This window comes from Leuresthes tenuis, unplaced genomic scaffold, assembly GCF_036924035.1.
Source record: "Leuresthes tenuis unplaced genomic scaffold, fLeuTen1.0.hap1 SCAF_21, whole genome shotgun sequence".
NCBI lineage: Eukaryota > Metazoa > Chordata > Actinopteri > Atheriniformes > Atherinopsidae > Leuresthes > Leuresthes tenuis.
The window spans coordinates 14263099-14279117 of NW_027325375.1; the positions used below are offsets into that span (position 1 = coordinate 14263099).

The following is a 16019-nucleotide window of genomic DNA, read 5'->3' on the forward strand; positions in this document are numbered from 1 at the left end:
CAAACAAACAACAACAAAAAACAAACAAACAAACCACCCGGTCACACCAGTCGCAGCAGCCCGGGCCTGAGACCCACCATCACCCAGGCCCCCCCAGGCCCCCCCTCAACAGGTGCGCTCTTGTGAAAAAGCAAACAGCGGCAGCAACAAAAACACAACGGGAACACCGTATTGAGGCTTTGTTCTGACCGCTCATTTGGTATGGCGTTTCTTTCAAGCAATTCTCCCGGTTAGCCCGCACTCGGCTCGCTCCCAGAGCCGTGTTAAAGTCTACTTCGCATTCACTCTCTTTTCTCAGCAGACTAAAAGAAAGTTTCATCTTGGGCTCCCTGAAACTTGCATCCTGCACCGCTGTTTGCTTTTTCACAAGAGTAGAGAAGAGCGCACCGTTCCCAGCGGCACTGCAGTACGGGGTCAATGCTTGGAGTGAACGGAGCAAGCTAATTTTTCAACTCCTATTGCTAAAAATCCATTTAATATGTAGTCCTCGTAGAGAGGACATATCAGATATTAAACTGATAAGAACAGATACTACACTTGATCTTAGCCAAAAGGCCGAGAAGCGACAACTGTCCACTGGTTCACGTCCGAGGGCCCTTCCTGGCACAATGCGCACTTGTCCGCTAACACCCCTGTTCTTTTTATGGCCATAGGTGGCCAGAGTGTCACTTTGCACCTCCGCCCACCTGCTGCACTGAGCACTCTTCAGCCCTTTTAAATGGTATAACTTTGCACTCCCGCACGCTCCAGCAAGCACCATTCAAGCACCATTCAAGCAACAACTTTGCACTCCAGCTTCGAACATCGGCACAGTCGCAACAAGTAAGGCGACTCTACTCAGAGAAGTCACTCTGCACAGTAACAAGATTTCTTTTGCACAGACAGAAAGGGCTTCACCCGCAAAGGTAAAGCCTGCCAAAAATAGAAACAACTCATTAGTGCTGCTCTCCACAGAAGTCTTTAGTAAAAGGCGAAAGACTTGTACGTTATGAAGAGAAACCAGAGTACGATTATCCGTCACTGCGGGAGCAGGGCATCAGGCTAGTTGGCATAGCCACCTTCCCCATGGTGAGCTTTGCTTGGTTGAGACGCTTGCCTCCCCCCCCCCCCCCCCCCCCCCCCGCTCCTCGGCTGACCAAGTAGGAACAATCGGGCCCTATTCGATGGCTGCCTTGTCTTTTACTCTGTGCAAAAGACAAGGCAGCAACAAAAACACCACGGGAAAACCGTATTGAGGCTTTGTTCTGACCGCTCATTCGGTGTCGCGTTTCTTTCAAGCAATTCTCCCGGTTAGCCCACACTCGGCTCGCTCCCAGAGCCGTGTTAAAGTCTACTTCGCATTCACTCTCTTTTCTCAGCAGACTCTTGGGATTTTATCTATAAAATGAATTCCTTCACTCAAACTATGTTAAAACTGCTTTGTCCTTCATATTTACCATGTCTAGAAAGATCTAAACAAAAAAAAACAACGTTGTACTTTGCAGTAAAAGAAAGAGCAAATCTAAAGTTTCAGGAATCCGAGAATAAGCTTACTTTCATGAGTTCTTCACGATTTCGGATTTTGCTATAAAATGAATTCCTTCACTCAAACTAAATTAAAACTGCTAAACCGCTAATCTGTTACATGTAAGGCAGATGTCAAATTCACCGAAATAGGATCTAAGGGTATTCGGCCAATCGAGCTGTAGCAGCTTTGGTAAAAGAGTATAAGTTGAAGAGTTTGTGAATAAAGGTGTGCGCACACATAGTGAGCTGTAGGAAAATAGGCAGGGAGCAATGCCGGCTGGGGTATATGTTCTTGTATGTTGTCTGACTGTTTGATTTGAATGTGTTGTGTAAGTGTCCTGTTGAATGTTACATGTTTGGATTTTGACACTTCACTGTGGTTGTTAACTGTGTGGTGTGTCCTGAAATGTTATATGTTTGGGCTGTGTGACATGCTTAATGCTTGTCAGTAGCTACCCACTTATTCATATATAGCAACTGACAACATAAGAAGTTTCAACGATAAACAATGTTGTACTTTGTAGAATGAGAAAGAACTTCTTCAGCAATAAGCATCTCTCGACATATGACGAAATACAGATTTTGCTATAAAATTAATTCCTTCTATCAGCCTGACTTAAAACTGTTTGTCCTCCTTATTTATCCACTTCAAATCAAGTTTCAACAATTAAAAAAATGTTGTAGTTTGAGACAAAACAACTTCATCTTAAGCAATCAGTAGGGTAAGAAAGGGTAAGAAAAGGTGCAAATGCCAACCATACATCACTAAAAGGTGGAGCGGAAGTATTCGGCTGCAAGTAGGTGCGAATGCCTGACAATGTATGATTAAAAGAGGGAGCGGAGGTTTTCGGCTGCAAGGTCTGAATGTCCAACCATAATTTGTAAAAACCGGGGAAGAAAAGGCTCAAAAGCCCGACTATACACCATCAAAAGCGGGAGCGGAGGTGTTCGGCTGCAAGTAGGTGTGAATGTTCGACCATAATTTGTAAAAAGCGGGTAAGAAAAGGTTTGAATGCCCGACTATATATTAACCAAAGCAGGAGGAGAGGTCTTCGGATACGAGTGGGTGAGAATTTACAACCATAATCTATAAAATGCGGTGAAAAAAAAGGTGTGAATACCCCATAGAACACTAAAAGGTAGAGCGGAAGTGTTCGGCTGCAAGAAGGTGTGAATGTCTGATCATAGTTTGTAAAAAGCGGGTAAGAAAAGGTTTGAATGCCCGAACATACACCATCAAAGGAGGGAGCGGAGGTGTTCCGCTGTAAGAAGGTGTGAATGTCCGACCATAGTTGGCAAAAAGCAGGTAAGAAAAGGTTAAAATACCCGATTGTACACAATCAATAGCGGGAGCAGAGTTGTTCCACTACTAAAAGGTGTGAAAGTCCGACCATGGTTTGTAAAAAGCGGGTAAGAAAAGGTGTGAATGCCCGACAATGTATGATCAAAAGAGGGAGAGGAGGTTTTCGGCTGAAACAAGGTCTGAATGTCCATCCATATTTTGTAAAAATCTGGGAAGAAAAGGCTCGAAAGCCCGACTATACACCATCAACAGCTGGAGCGGAGGTGTTCAGCTGCAAGAAGGTCTGAATGTCCATCAATAATTGCTAGAAAACATGGAAGAGAATTTTCAAATATCAAACCGCACATGATCATAAGCGGGAGAGGAGGTGTTCAAATGCAAGAAGGTGTGAATGTCCACCCATAATTACTGCAAAATGGGTAAGAAAAGGTACGAATGCCCAACCATACATGATCCTAACAGGGAGCGGAGGTGTTTGGCTACGACAAGGTGTGTATGTACACCCATAATTAATGAAAAGCAGGCAACAAGTAGGTTTGAATACCCATCATCAAAAGCAGGAGTGGATGTGTTCGGCTACAAGAAGGTTTGAATGTCTGACCATAGTTTGTAAAAAGCGGGTAAGAAAAGGTTCGAATGCCCGAACATACACCATCAAAGGAGGGAGCGGAGGTGTTCCGCTGTAAGAAGGTGTGAATGTCTGACCATAGTTGGTAAAAAGCGGGTAAGAAAAGGTGAAAATACCCGACTGTACACAATCAATAGCGGGAGCGGAGTTGTTCGGCTACTAAAATGTGTGAAAGTCCGACCCTGGTTTGTAAAAAGCGGGTAAGAGAAGGTGCGAATGCCCGACAATGTATGATCAAAAGAGGGAGCGGAGGTTTTCGGCTGCAAGAAGGTCTGAATGTCCAACAATAATTTTGTAAAAACCGGGGAAGAAAAGGCTTGAAAGCCCGACTATACATCATCAAAAGCGGGAGCGGAGGTGTTCAGCTGCAAGAAGGTCTGAATGTCCATCAATAATTGCTAGAAAAAATGAAAGAAAATTTTCGAATATCAAACCACACATCATCATAAGCGGGAGAGGAGGTGTTCAGCTGCAAGAAGGTGTGAATGTCCGACCATAGTTTGTAAAAAATGGGTAAGAAAAGGTGCGAATGCTCAACCATACATCATCAAAAGCAGGAGTGGATGTGTTCGGCTAAAAGAAGGTTTGAATGTCCGACCATAGTTCGTAAAATGCGGGTAAGAAAAGGTTCGAATGCCCGAACATACACCATCAAAAGAGAGAGCGGAGGTGTTCCGCTGTAAAACGGTGTGAATGTCCAACAATAGTTGGTAAAAAGCGGGTAAGAAAAGGTGAAAATACCCGACTGTACACAATCAATAGCGGGAGCGGAGTTGTTCGGCTACTAAAAGGTGTGAAAGTCCGACCCTGGTTTGTAAAAAGTGGGTAAGAGAAGGTGCGAATGCCCGACAATGTATGATCAAAAGAGGGAGCGGAGGTTTTCGTCTGCAAGAAGGTCTGAAGGTCCAACAATAATTTTGTAAAAACCGGGGAAGAAAAGGCTCGAAAGCCCGACTATACATCATCAAAAGCGGGGCGGAGGTGTTCAGCTGCAAGAAGGTCTGAATGTCCATCAATAATTGCTAGAAAAAATGAAAGAAAATTTTCGAATATCAAACCACACATCATCATAAGCGGGAGAGGAGGTGTTCAGCTGCAAGAAGGTGTGAATGTCCGACCATAGTTTGTAAAAAATGGGTAAGAAAAGGTGCGAATGCTCAACCATACATCATCAAAAGCAGGAGTGGATGTGTTCGGCTAAAAGAAGGTTTGAATGTCCGACCATAGTTCGTAAAATGCGGGTAAGAAAAGGTTCGAATGCCCGAACATACACCATCAAAAGAGAGAGCGGAGGTGTTCCGCTGTAAGACGGTGTGAATGTCCAACAATAGTTGGTAAAAAGCGGGTAAGAAAAGGTGAAAATACCCGACTGTACACAATCAATAGCGGGAGCGGAGTTGTTCGGCTACTAAAAGGTGTGAAAGTCCGACCCTGGTTTGTAAAAAGTGGGTAAGAGAAGGTGCGAATGCCCGACAATGTATGATCAAAAGAGGGAGCGGAGGTTTTCGGCTGCAAGAAGGTCTGAATGTCCAACAATAATTTTGTAAAAACCGGGGAAGAAAAGGCTCGAAAGCCCGACTATACATCATCAAAAGCGGGAGCGGAGGTGTTCAGCTGCAAGAAGGTCTGAATGTCCATCAATAATTGCTAGAAAAAATGAAAGAAAATTTTCGAATATCAAACCACACATCATCATAAGCGGGAGAGGAGGTGTTCAGCTGCAAGAAGGTGTGAATGTCCGACCATAGTTTGTAAAAAATGGGTAAGAAAAGGTGCGAATGCTCAACCATACATCATCAAAAGCAGGAGTGGATGTGTTCGGCTAAAAGAAGGTTTGAATGTCCGACCATAGTTCGTAAAATGCGGGTAAGAAAAGGTTCGAATGCCCGAACATACACCATCAAAAGAGAGAGCGGAGGTGTTCCGCTGTAAGACGGTGTGAATGTCCAACAATAGTTGGTATAAAGCGGGTAAGAAAAGGTTAAAATACCCGACTGTACACAATCAATAGCGGGAGCGGAGTTGTTCGGCTACAAGAAGGTGTGAAAGTCCGACCATGGTTTGTAAAAAGTGGGTAAGAAAAGGTTCGAATGCCCGAATATATACCATCAAAAGCGGAAGCGGAGGTGTTCGGCTGCAAGAAGGTGTGAATGTCCGACCAAAGTTTGTAAAAAGCAGTGAAGAAAAGTTTCGAATATCCAACCAAACATAATCAAAAGCGGGAGCGGAAGTGTTCGGCTGTGAGTAGGTGTGAATGTCAAACCATAATTGCTGAAAAATGTGTTAGAAAAGACTAGAATGCCGGACCATACATCATCAAAAGCGGGAAAAGTGGTGTTCGGCTGCAAGTAGGTGTGAATGTCCAGCCATAATTACTCACAAACCGGTAAGAAAAGGTAGTATTGCCAGACCATACATTATCAAAACAGGGAGCGGAGGTGGTTCAGCTGCAAGGTGTGAATGTCTGACTAAAGTTTATAAAAAGCGGGTAAGACAAGGTGCGAATGCCTGACAATGTATGATCAAATGAGGGAGCGGAGGTTTTCGGCTGCAAGGTCTGAATGTACAACCATAATTTGTAAAAACTGGGGAAGAAAAGGCTCGAAAGCCCGACTATACACCATCAAAAGCGGGAGCGGAGGTGTTCGGCTGCAAGTAGGTGTGAATGTTCGACCATAATTTGTAAAAAGCGGGTAAGAAAAGGTTTGAATGCCCGACTATATATTAACAAAAGCAGGAGGAGAGGTCTTCGGATAAGAGTGGGTGAGAATTTCCAACCATAATCAATAAAATGCGGTGAAAAAAAAGGTGTGAATACCCCATAGAACACTAAAAGGTGGAGCAGATGTGTTCGGCTGCAAGAAGCTGTGACTGTTCAACTATATTTGGTGAAAAGCAGGTGAAGCAAGGTCTGAATGCCCAACCTTACATCATCAAAAACGAGATCAGAGGTGTTTGGCTGCAAGAAGGCCATAGTTTGCCAAAAGCGGGTAAGCTGCGAATGACCGACTAAATATCAACAAAAGTGGGGGCGGAGGTCTTCGGATGCAAGTTGGTGTGAATATCCCACCATACAAGTATGGTGGAGAGGAAGCTGTGAATGGCCGACCATAGTAAAAAGCGGGTGAGAAAAGGTGCGAATGTCCAATCATACATGATCAAAACAGGGAGCGGAGGTGTTTGGCTGCGACAAGGTGTGTATGTCCACCCATAATTAATGAAAAGCGGGCAACAAGTAGGTTTGAATACCCATCATCAAAAGCAGGAGTGGATGTGTTCGGCTACAAGAAGGTTTGAATGTCTGACCATAGTTTGTAAAAAGCGGGTAAGAAAAGGTTCGAGTGCCCGAACATACACCATCAAAAGAGGGAGCGGAGGTGTTCCGCTGTAAGACGGTGTGAATGTCCAACAATAGTTGGTAAAAAGCGGGTAAGAAAAGGTTAAAATACCCGACTGTACACAATCAATAGCGGGAGCGGAGTTTTTCGGCTACAAGAAGGTGTGAAAGTCCGACCATGGTTTGTAAAAAGCGGGTAAGAAAAGGTGCGAATGCCCGACAATGTATGATCAAAAGAGGGAGTGGAGGTTTTCGGCTGCAAGAAGGTCTGAATGTCCAACCATAATTTGTAAAAACCGGGGAAGAAAAGGCTCGAAAGCCCGACTATACACCATCAAAAGTGGGAGCGGAGGTGTTTAGCTTCAAGACGGTGTTCAGCTTCAAGACGGTCTGAATGTCCATCAATAATTGCTAGAAAACATGAAAGAAAATTTTCGAATATCAAACTGCACATGATCATAAGCAGGAGAGGAGGTGTTCAGCTGCAAGAAGGTGTGAATGTCTACCCATAATTACTGAAAAATGGGTAAGAAAAGGTGCGAATGCCTAACCATACATCATCAAAAGAGGGAGCGGAGGTGTTCCGCTGTAAGACGGTGTGAATGTCCGACCATAGATGGTAAAAAGCGGGTAAGAAAAGGTTAAATTACCCGACTGTACACAATCAAAAGAGGGAGCGGAGTTGTTCAGCTAAGAGAAGGTGTGAAAGTCCGACCTTGGTTTGTAAAAAGCGGGTAAGAAAAGGTTCGTATGCCCGAATATACACCATCAAAAGCGGAAGCGGAGGTGTTCGGCTGCAAGATATTGTGAACGTCCGACCAAAGTTTGTAAAAAGCAGTTAAGAAAAGGTTTGAATATCTAACCAAACATAAGAATGAGTCTTTTCCGCTGTAGAATGCCCGACTATAGACCATCAAATGCGGGAGCGGTGGTGTTCGGCTCTGAGTAGGTGTGAATGTCCGACCATAATTGCTGAAGAATGTGTTAGAAAAGGTAAGAATGCTGGACCATACATCATCAAAAGCGGTAGAGGTGGTGTTCGGCTGCAAAAAGGTGTGACTGTTCGACTAAAGTTTGTAAAAAGTGGGTAAGACAAGGTGCGAATGCCTGACAATGTATGATCAAAAGCGGGAGCGGAGGTGTTCAGCTGCAAGAAGGTCTACATGTCCATCAATAATTGCTAGAAAACATGAAAGAAACTTTTCGAAAATCAAACCGCACATGATCATAAGTGGGATAGGAGGTGTTCAGCTGCAAGGTCTGAATGTCCACCCATAATTCCTGAAAAATGGGCAAAAAAAAGGTGTGAATGCCCAACCATACATCATCAAAAGCAGGAGTGGAAGTGTTCGGCTACAAGAAGGTGTGAACGTCCAACCAAAATATGTAAAAAGAAGTTAAGAAAAGGTTCGAATATCCAACCAAACATAATCAAAAGCGGGAGCAGAGCTGTTCGACTGCAAGTAGGTGTGAATGTCAGATCATAATTTGCAAAAAGCTGATGAGAAAGGGTGAGAATGCCCGACTATACATCATCAAATGCGGGAGCGGAGTTGTTCGGCTGTGAGTAGGTGTGAATCTCCGACCATAATTGCTGAAAAATGTGTTAGAAAAGGTAAAAATGCCGGTCCATACATCATCAAAAGCGAGAGAGGTTGTGTTCGGCTGCAAGTAGGTGTGAATGTCCAGCCATAATTACTCACAAACGGGTAAGAAAAGGTAGTATTGCCAGACCATATATGATCAAAACAGGGAGCGGAGGTGGTTCAGCTGCAAGAAGGTTTGAATGTCAAACTAAAGTTCAAATATATTAACAAAAGCGGGAGGAGAGGTCTTCGGATGAAAGTGGTTGAAAATTTCCAACCATAATGTATAAAATGCGGTGAAAAAAAAGGTGTGATAGAACACTAAAAGGTGGAGCGGAAGTGTTCGGCTGCAAGAAGGTGTGAATGTCCGACTATATTTGGTGAAAAGCAGGTGAAGCAAGGTCTGAATGCCCAACCTTACATCATCAAAAGCAAGATCAGAGTTGTTAGGCTGCAAGAAGGCCATAGTTTGCAAAAAGCGGGTAAGGTGCGAATGTCCGACTAAATATCAACAAAATTTGGGGCGGAGGTTTTCGGATGCAAGTGGGTGTGAATATCCCACCATACAAGTATGGTGGAGAGGAAGCTGTGAATAGCCGACCATAGTTTGGAAAAAGCGGGTAAGAAAAGGTTTGAATGCCCGAACATACACCATCAAAAGAGGGAGCGGAGGTGTTCCGCTGTACGAAGGTGTGAATGTCCGACCATACTTGGTAAAAAGCGGGTAAGAAAAGGTTAAAATACCCGACTGTACACAATCAATAGCGGGAGCGGATGTGTTCGGCTACAAGAAGGTGTGACAGTACGACCATGGTTTGTAAAAAGCGGGTAAGAAAAGGTGCGAATGTCCGACAATGTATGATCAAAAGAGAGAGCGGAGGTTTTCGGATACACGAAGGTTTGAATGTCCTACCAAAGTTTGTAAAAAGCGGGTAAGAAAAGGTTCGAATGCCCGACTATACACCATAAAAAGCGGGAGCGGAGGTGTTCCGCTGTAAGACGGTGTGAATGTCCGACCATAGTTGGTAAAAAGCGGGTAAGAAAAGGTTAAAATACCCGACTGTACACAATCAATAGCGGGAGCGGAGTTGTTCGGCTACAAGAAGGTGTGAAAGTCCGACCATGGTTTGTAAAAAGCAGTTAAGAAAAGGTTCGAATATCCAACCAAACATAATCAAAAGCGGGAGCAGAGCTGTTCGACTGCAAGTAAGTGTGAATGTCCAGCCATAATTACTCACAAACGGGGGAAGAAAAGGTAGTATTGCCAGACCATACATGATCAAAACAGGGAGCGGAGGTTCAGCTGCAAGGTGTTAATGTCTGACTATAGTTTGTAAAAAGCGGGTAGGACAAGGTGCGAATACCCAACAATGTATGATCAAAAGAGAGAGCGGAGGTGTCCAGCTGTGAGTAGGTGTGAATGTCCGACCATAATTGCTGAAAAATGTGTTAGAAAAGGTAAGAATACTGGACCATACATCATCAAAAGCGGGAGAGGTGGTGTTCGGCTGCAAAGAAAGTCCGACAATGGTTTGTAAAAAGCGGGTAAAAAAAGGTTCAAATGCCCGAATATACATCATCAAAAGCGGAAGCGGAGGTGTTCGGATGCAAGAAGGTGTGAACGTCCGACCAAAGTTTGTAAAAAGCAGTGAAAAGCGAGAAAAAGCATTTCGTGAGTTCTGCATGATTTGGGATTTTGCTTAAAAAATGCATTACTTCACTCAAACTATGTTAAAACTGATTTGTCCTTCATATTTACCATGTCTAGAAATATTTAAACAAAAAAACAACGTTGTACTTTACAGTAAAAGAAAGAGCAAATCTAAAGTTTCAGGAATCCGAGTATAAGCCTGCTTTCATGAGTTCTGCACGATTTCGGATTTTGCTATAAAATGAATTGCTTTGCTCAAACCAAGTTAAAACTGCTTTGTCCTTCCATATTCATCAATGTCTAGATCGACTTCAACAAAGAAAAACATTGGACTTTGCAGTAGAAGAAGTTGAAATCCATCTACACATTGATAAATATGAAGGACAAAGCAGTTCCCACTTGCCCATAAGAAAATAAGCTTATTCTCGGATTCCTGATCCTTCAGTGTTGCTCTTTCTTCTACTGCAAAATACAATGTTGTTCTTTGTTGAAGTCGATCTAGACATTGATAAATATGAAGGAAAAAGCAGTTTTAACTTGGTTTGAGTGAATTAATTCATTTTATACATAAAATCCGAAATCGTGCAGAACTCATGAAAATAAGCTTATTCTCGGATTCCTAAAACTTTTGATTGGCTCTTTCTTTTACTGCAAAGTACAACGTTGTTTTTTTTGTTTAAATATATCGAGACATTGATAAATATGAAGGTAAAAGCCGTTTTAACATAGTTTGAGTGAAGGAATTGATTTTATAGATAAAATCCCAAATCATGCAGAACTCCTCAAAAGGGGCGTATGGCTTAATCACAAGTGTGGTTCTTTCTCATTCAGGGTAGTATGAGGAAGTTTATGCTTGAAATATATGTAGAAATGGGTACATATGAAGGACAAAGCAGTGTTAACTTAGTTTGAGTGAAGGAATTCATTTTATACATAAAATCCCAAATCATGCAGAACGTATGAAAAGAAGCTTATTCTCGGATTCCTGATCCTTCAGTTTTGCTCTTTCTTCTACTGCAAAATACAATGTTGTTCTTTGTTGAAGTCGATCTAGACATTGATAAATATGAAGGAAAAAGCAGTTTTAACTTGGTTTGAGTGAATTAATTCATTTTATACATAAAATCCGAAATCGTGCAGAACTCATGAAAATAAGCTTATTCTCGGATTCCTAAAACTTTTGATTTGCTCTTTCTTTTATTGCAAAGTACGTTGTTTTTTTTGTTTAAATCTATCGAGACATTGATATATATGAAGGTAAAAGCCGTTTTAACATAGTTTGAGTGAAGGAATTAATTTTATAGATAAAATCCCAAATCATGCAGAACTCCTCAAAAGGGAGGTATGGCTTAATCACAAGTGTGGCTCTTTCTCATTCAGGGTAATATGAGGAAGTTTATGCTTGAAATATATGTAGAAATGGGTACATATGAAGGACAAAGCAGTGTTAACTTAGTTTGCATGAAGAAATTCATTTTATACATAAAATCCGAAATCGTGCAGAACTCATGAAAATAAGCTTATTCTCGGATTCCTAAAACTTTTGATTTGCACTTTCTTTTACTGCAAAGTACAACGTTGTTTTTTGTTGAAATCTATCTAGACATTGATTACATTTACACCTACTTGCAGTCGAACACCTTCTCATCCACTTATGATCATGTGCGGTTGGGCTTTCGCACCTTTTCTTACCCATTTTTCAGTAATTATGGGTGGACATTCAGACCTTCTTGCAGCCGAAAACCTCCGCTCCTCTTTTGATCATACATTGTCGGGCATTCACACCTTGTCTTACCCGCTTTTTACAAACTTTAGTCGGACATTCAAACCTTCTTGCAGCTGAACCACCTCCGCTCCCTGTTTTGATCATATATGGTCTGGCAATAGTACCTTTTCCTACCCGGTTTGTGAGTAATTATGGCTGGACATTCACACCTTCTTGCAGCCGAACACAACCTCTCCCGCTTTTGATGATATATGGTCCGGCCTTCTTACCTTTTCTAACACATTTTTCAGCAATTATGGTCGGACATTCACACCTACTCACAGACGAACACCTCCGCTCCCACATTTGATAGTGTATAGTCGGGCATTCTCACCCTTTCTCATCAGCTTTTTGCAAATTATGATCTGATATTCACACCTACTTGAAGTCGAACAGCTCTGCTCCCGCTTTTGATTATGTTTGGTTGGATATTCGAACATTTTCTTAATGCTTTTTACAAACTTTGGTCGGACGTTCACACCGTCTTGCAGCCGAACACCTCCGCTTCCGCTTTTGATGGTGTATAGTCGGGCATTCGAGCCTTTTCTTACCCACCTATTACTTACTATGGTTGGACATTCAAACCTTCTTGTAGCCGAACACATCCGCTCCTGCTTTTGATGATGTATGATTTGGCATTCGCACCTTTTCTTACCCATTTTTCAGTAATTATTGGTCGGACATTCAGACCTTCTTGCACCTGAACACCTCTGCTCCCGCTTTTGATGGTGTATAGTCGGGCTTTCGAGCCTTTTCTTCCCCGATTTTTACAAATTATGGTTGGACATTCAGACCTTGCAGCCGAAAACCTCCGCTCCCTCTTTTGATCATACATTGTCGGGCATTCGCCCCTTGTCTTACACGGTTTTTACAAACTTTAGTCAGACATTCACACCTTGCAGCTGAACCACCTCCGCTCCCTGTTTTGATAATGTATGGTCTGGCAATACTACCTTTTCTTACCGGTTTGTGAGTAATTATGGCTGGACATTCACACCTACTTGCAGCCGAACACCACTTTTCCCGCTTTTGATGATGTATGGTCCGGCATTCTAGTCTTTTCTAACACATTTTTCAGCAATTATGGTTTGACATTCACACCTACTCACAGCCGAACAACTCCGCTCCCGCATTTGATGATGTATAGTCGGGCATTCTCACCCTTTCTCATCAGCTTTTTGCAAATTATGATCTGACATTCACACCTACTTGCAGTCGAAAAGCTCTGCTCCCGCTTTTGATTATGTTTGGTTGGATATTCGAACCTTTTCTTAACTGCTTTTTACATATTTTGGTTGGACGTTCACACCTTCTTGTAGCCGAACACATGCACTCCTGCTTTTGATGATGTATGGTTGGGCATTCACACCTTTTTTTTGCCCATTTTTCAGGAATTATGGGTGGACATTCACACCTTGCAGCTGAACACCTCCTATCCCACTTATGATCATGTGCGGTTTGATTTTCGAAAAGTTTCTTTCATGTTTTCTAGCAATTATTGATGGACATGTAGACCTTCTTGCAGCTGAACACCTCCGCTCCCGCTTTTGATCATACATTGTCGGGCATGCGCACCTTGTCTTACCCACTTTTTACAAACTTTAGTCGAACAGTCACACCTACTTGCAGCCGAACACAACCTCTCTCGCTTTTGATGATGTATGGACCGGCATTCTTACCTTTTCTAACACATTTTTCAGCAATTATGGTCGGAGATTCACACCTACTCACAGCCGAACAACTCCGCTCCCGCATTTGATGGTGTATAGTCGGGCATTCTCACCCTTTCTCATCAGCTTTTTGCAAATTATGATCTGACATTCACACCTACTTGCAGTCGAACAGCTCTGCTCCCGCTTTTGATTATGTTTGGTTGGATATTCGAACCTTTTCTTAACTGCTTTTTACAAACTTTGGTTGGACGTTCACACCTTCTTGTAGCCGAACACATGCACTCCTGCTTTTGATGATGTATGGTTGGGCATTCGCACCTTTTTTTTTTACCATTTTTTCAGGTATTATGGGTGGACATTCACACCTTCTTGCAGCTGAACACCTCCTCTCCCACTTATGATCATGTGTGGTTTGATTTTCGAAAATTTTCTTTCATGTTTTCTAGCAATTATTGATGGACATTTAGACCTTCTTGCAGCTGAACACCACCTCTCCCGATTTTGATGATGTATGGACCGGCATTTTTACCTTTTCTAACACATTTCTAAATTGAGAAAGGAAATTATTTTAGAGGAAGCACTAGAGTTTAGATCCCACATTTGTTGATAGGCATTCATTTATTTCTTCACTTGTGATAAAAATGATAAGACTGACCTAAAGAATTGGAGGCCCATCACACTTTTAAACTTTGACTGTAAACTTTTTAGCAAGGTTTTAACGACACGGATGTCCTCTGTTTTAGAGGAGGTAATTCACCCAGACCAGGCTTGTGCCATCTCAGAGAGACAACTCACCGACAGCCTCGTACTGATTCGAGACATCATTGATTACGCTAGAGACAGAAACACCCGGCTTGTCATCTTAAATTTAGACTTTGAAAAAGCTTTTGATCAGGTTTCGCATCAATATCTCTTTCAGGTGTTGCAGCCATCGAATAGGGCCCGATTGTTCCTACTTGGTGAGATTTGCTTGGTTGAGACGCTTGCTCCCCCCCCTTGCTCCTCGGCTGACCAAGTAGGAACAAACTCACAGCCGAACACCTCCGCTCCCACATTTGATAGTGTATAGTCGGGCATTCTCACCCTTTCTCATCAGCTTTTTGCAAATTATGATCTGATATTCACACCTACTTGAAGTCGAACAGCTCTGCTCCCGCTTTTGATTATGTTTGGTTGGATATTCGAACATTTTCTTAATGCTTTTTACAAACTTTGGTCGGACGTTCACACCGTCTTGCAGCCGAACACCTCCGCTTCCGCTTTTGATGGTGTATAGTCGGGCATTCGAGCCTTTTCTTACCCACCTATTACTTACTATGGTTGGACATTCAAACCTTCTTGTAGCCGAACACATCCGCTCCTGCTTTTGATGATGTATGATTTGGCATTCGCACCTTTTCTTACCCATTTTTCAGTAATTATTGGTCGGACATTCAGACCTTCTTGCACCTGAACACCTCTGCTCCCGCTTTTGATGGTGTATAGTCGGGCTTTCGAGCCTTTTCTTCCCCGATTTTTACAAATTATGGTTGGACATTCAGACCTTGCAGCCGAAAACCTCCGCTCCCTCTTTTGATCATACATTGTCGGGCATTCGCCCCTTGTCTTACACGGTTTTTACAAACTTTAGTCAGACATTCACACCTTGCAGCTGAACCACCTCCGCTCCCTGTTTTGATAATGTATGGTCTGGCAATACTACCTTTTCTTACCGGTTTGTGAGTAATTATGGCTGGACATTCACACCTACTTGCAGCCGAACACCACTTTTCCCGCTTTTGATGATGTATGGTCCGGCATTCTAGTCTTTTCTAACACATTTTTCAGCAATTATGGTTTGACATTCACACCTACTCACAGCCGAACAACTCCGCTCCCGCATTTGATGATGTATAGTCGGGCATTCTCACCCTTTCTCATCAGCTTTTTGCAAATTATGATCTGACATTCACACCTACTTGCAGTCGAAAAGCTCTGCTCCCGCTTTTGATTATGTTTGGTTGGATATTCGAACCTTTTCTTAACTGCTTTTTACATATTTTGGTTGGACGTTCACACCTTCTTGTAGCCGAACACATGCACTCCTGCTTTTGATGATGTATGGTTGGGCATTCACACCTTTTTTTTGCCCATTTTTCAGGAATTATGGGTGGACATTCACACCTTGCAGCTGAACACCTCCTATCCCACTTATGATCATGTGCGGTTTGATTTTCGAAAAGTTTCTTTCATGTTTTCTAGCAATTATTGATGGACATGTAGACCTTCTTGCAGCTGAACACCTCCGCTCCCGCTTTTGATCATACATTGTCGGGCATGCGCACCTTGTCTTACCCACTTTTTACAAACTTTAGTCGAACAGTCACACCTACTTGCAGCCGAACACAACCTCTCTCGCTTTTGATGATGTATGGACCGGCATTCTTACCTTTTCTAACACATTTTTCAGCAATTATGGTCGGAGATTCACACCTACTCACAGCCGAACAACTCCGCTCCCGCATTTGATGGTGTATAGTCGGGCATTCTCACCCTTTCTCATCAGCTTTTTGCAAATTATGATCTGACAT

At 42.7% G+C, this 16019-nt stretch overlaps 2 non-coding genes across 2 annotated transcripts; both read right to left on the bottom strand.

The window, feature by feature from the left end:
* Nucleotides 1-376: 376 nt before the first annotated feature.
* LOC140280800 (U2 spliceosomal RNA) lies at nt 377-567 on the bottom strand. Its single transcript, XR_011909719.1, has one exon. It is a non-coding gene; the product is annotated as a U2 spliceosomal RNA (small nuclear RNA).
* A 327-nt stretch (nt 568-894) lies between these two features.
* LOC140280592 (U5 spliceosomal RNA) lies at nt 895-1008 on the bottom strand. Its single transcript, XR_011909533.1, has one exon. It is a non-coding gene; the product is annotated as a U5 spliceosomal RNA (small nuclear RNA).
* Between the last annotated feature and the right edge of the window lie 15011 nt (nt 1009-16019).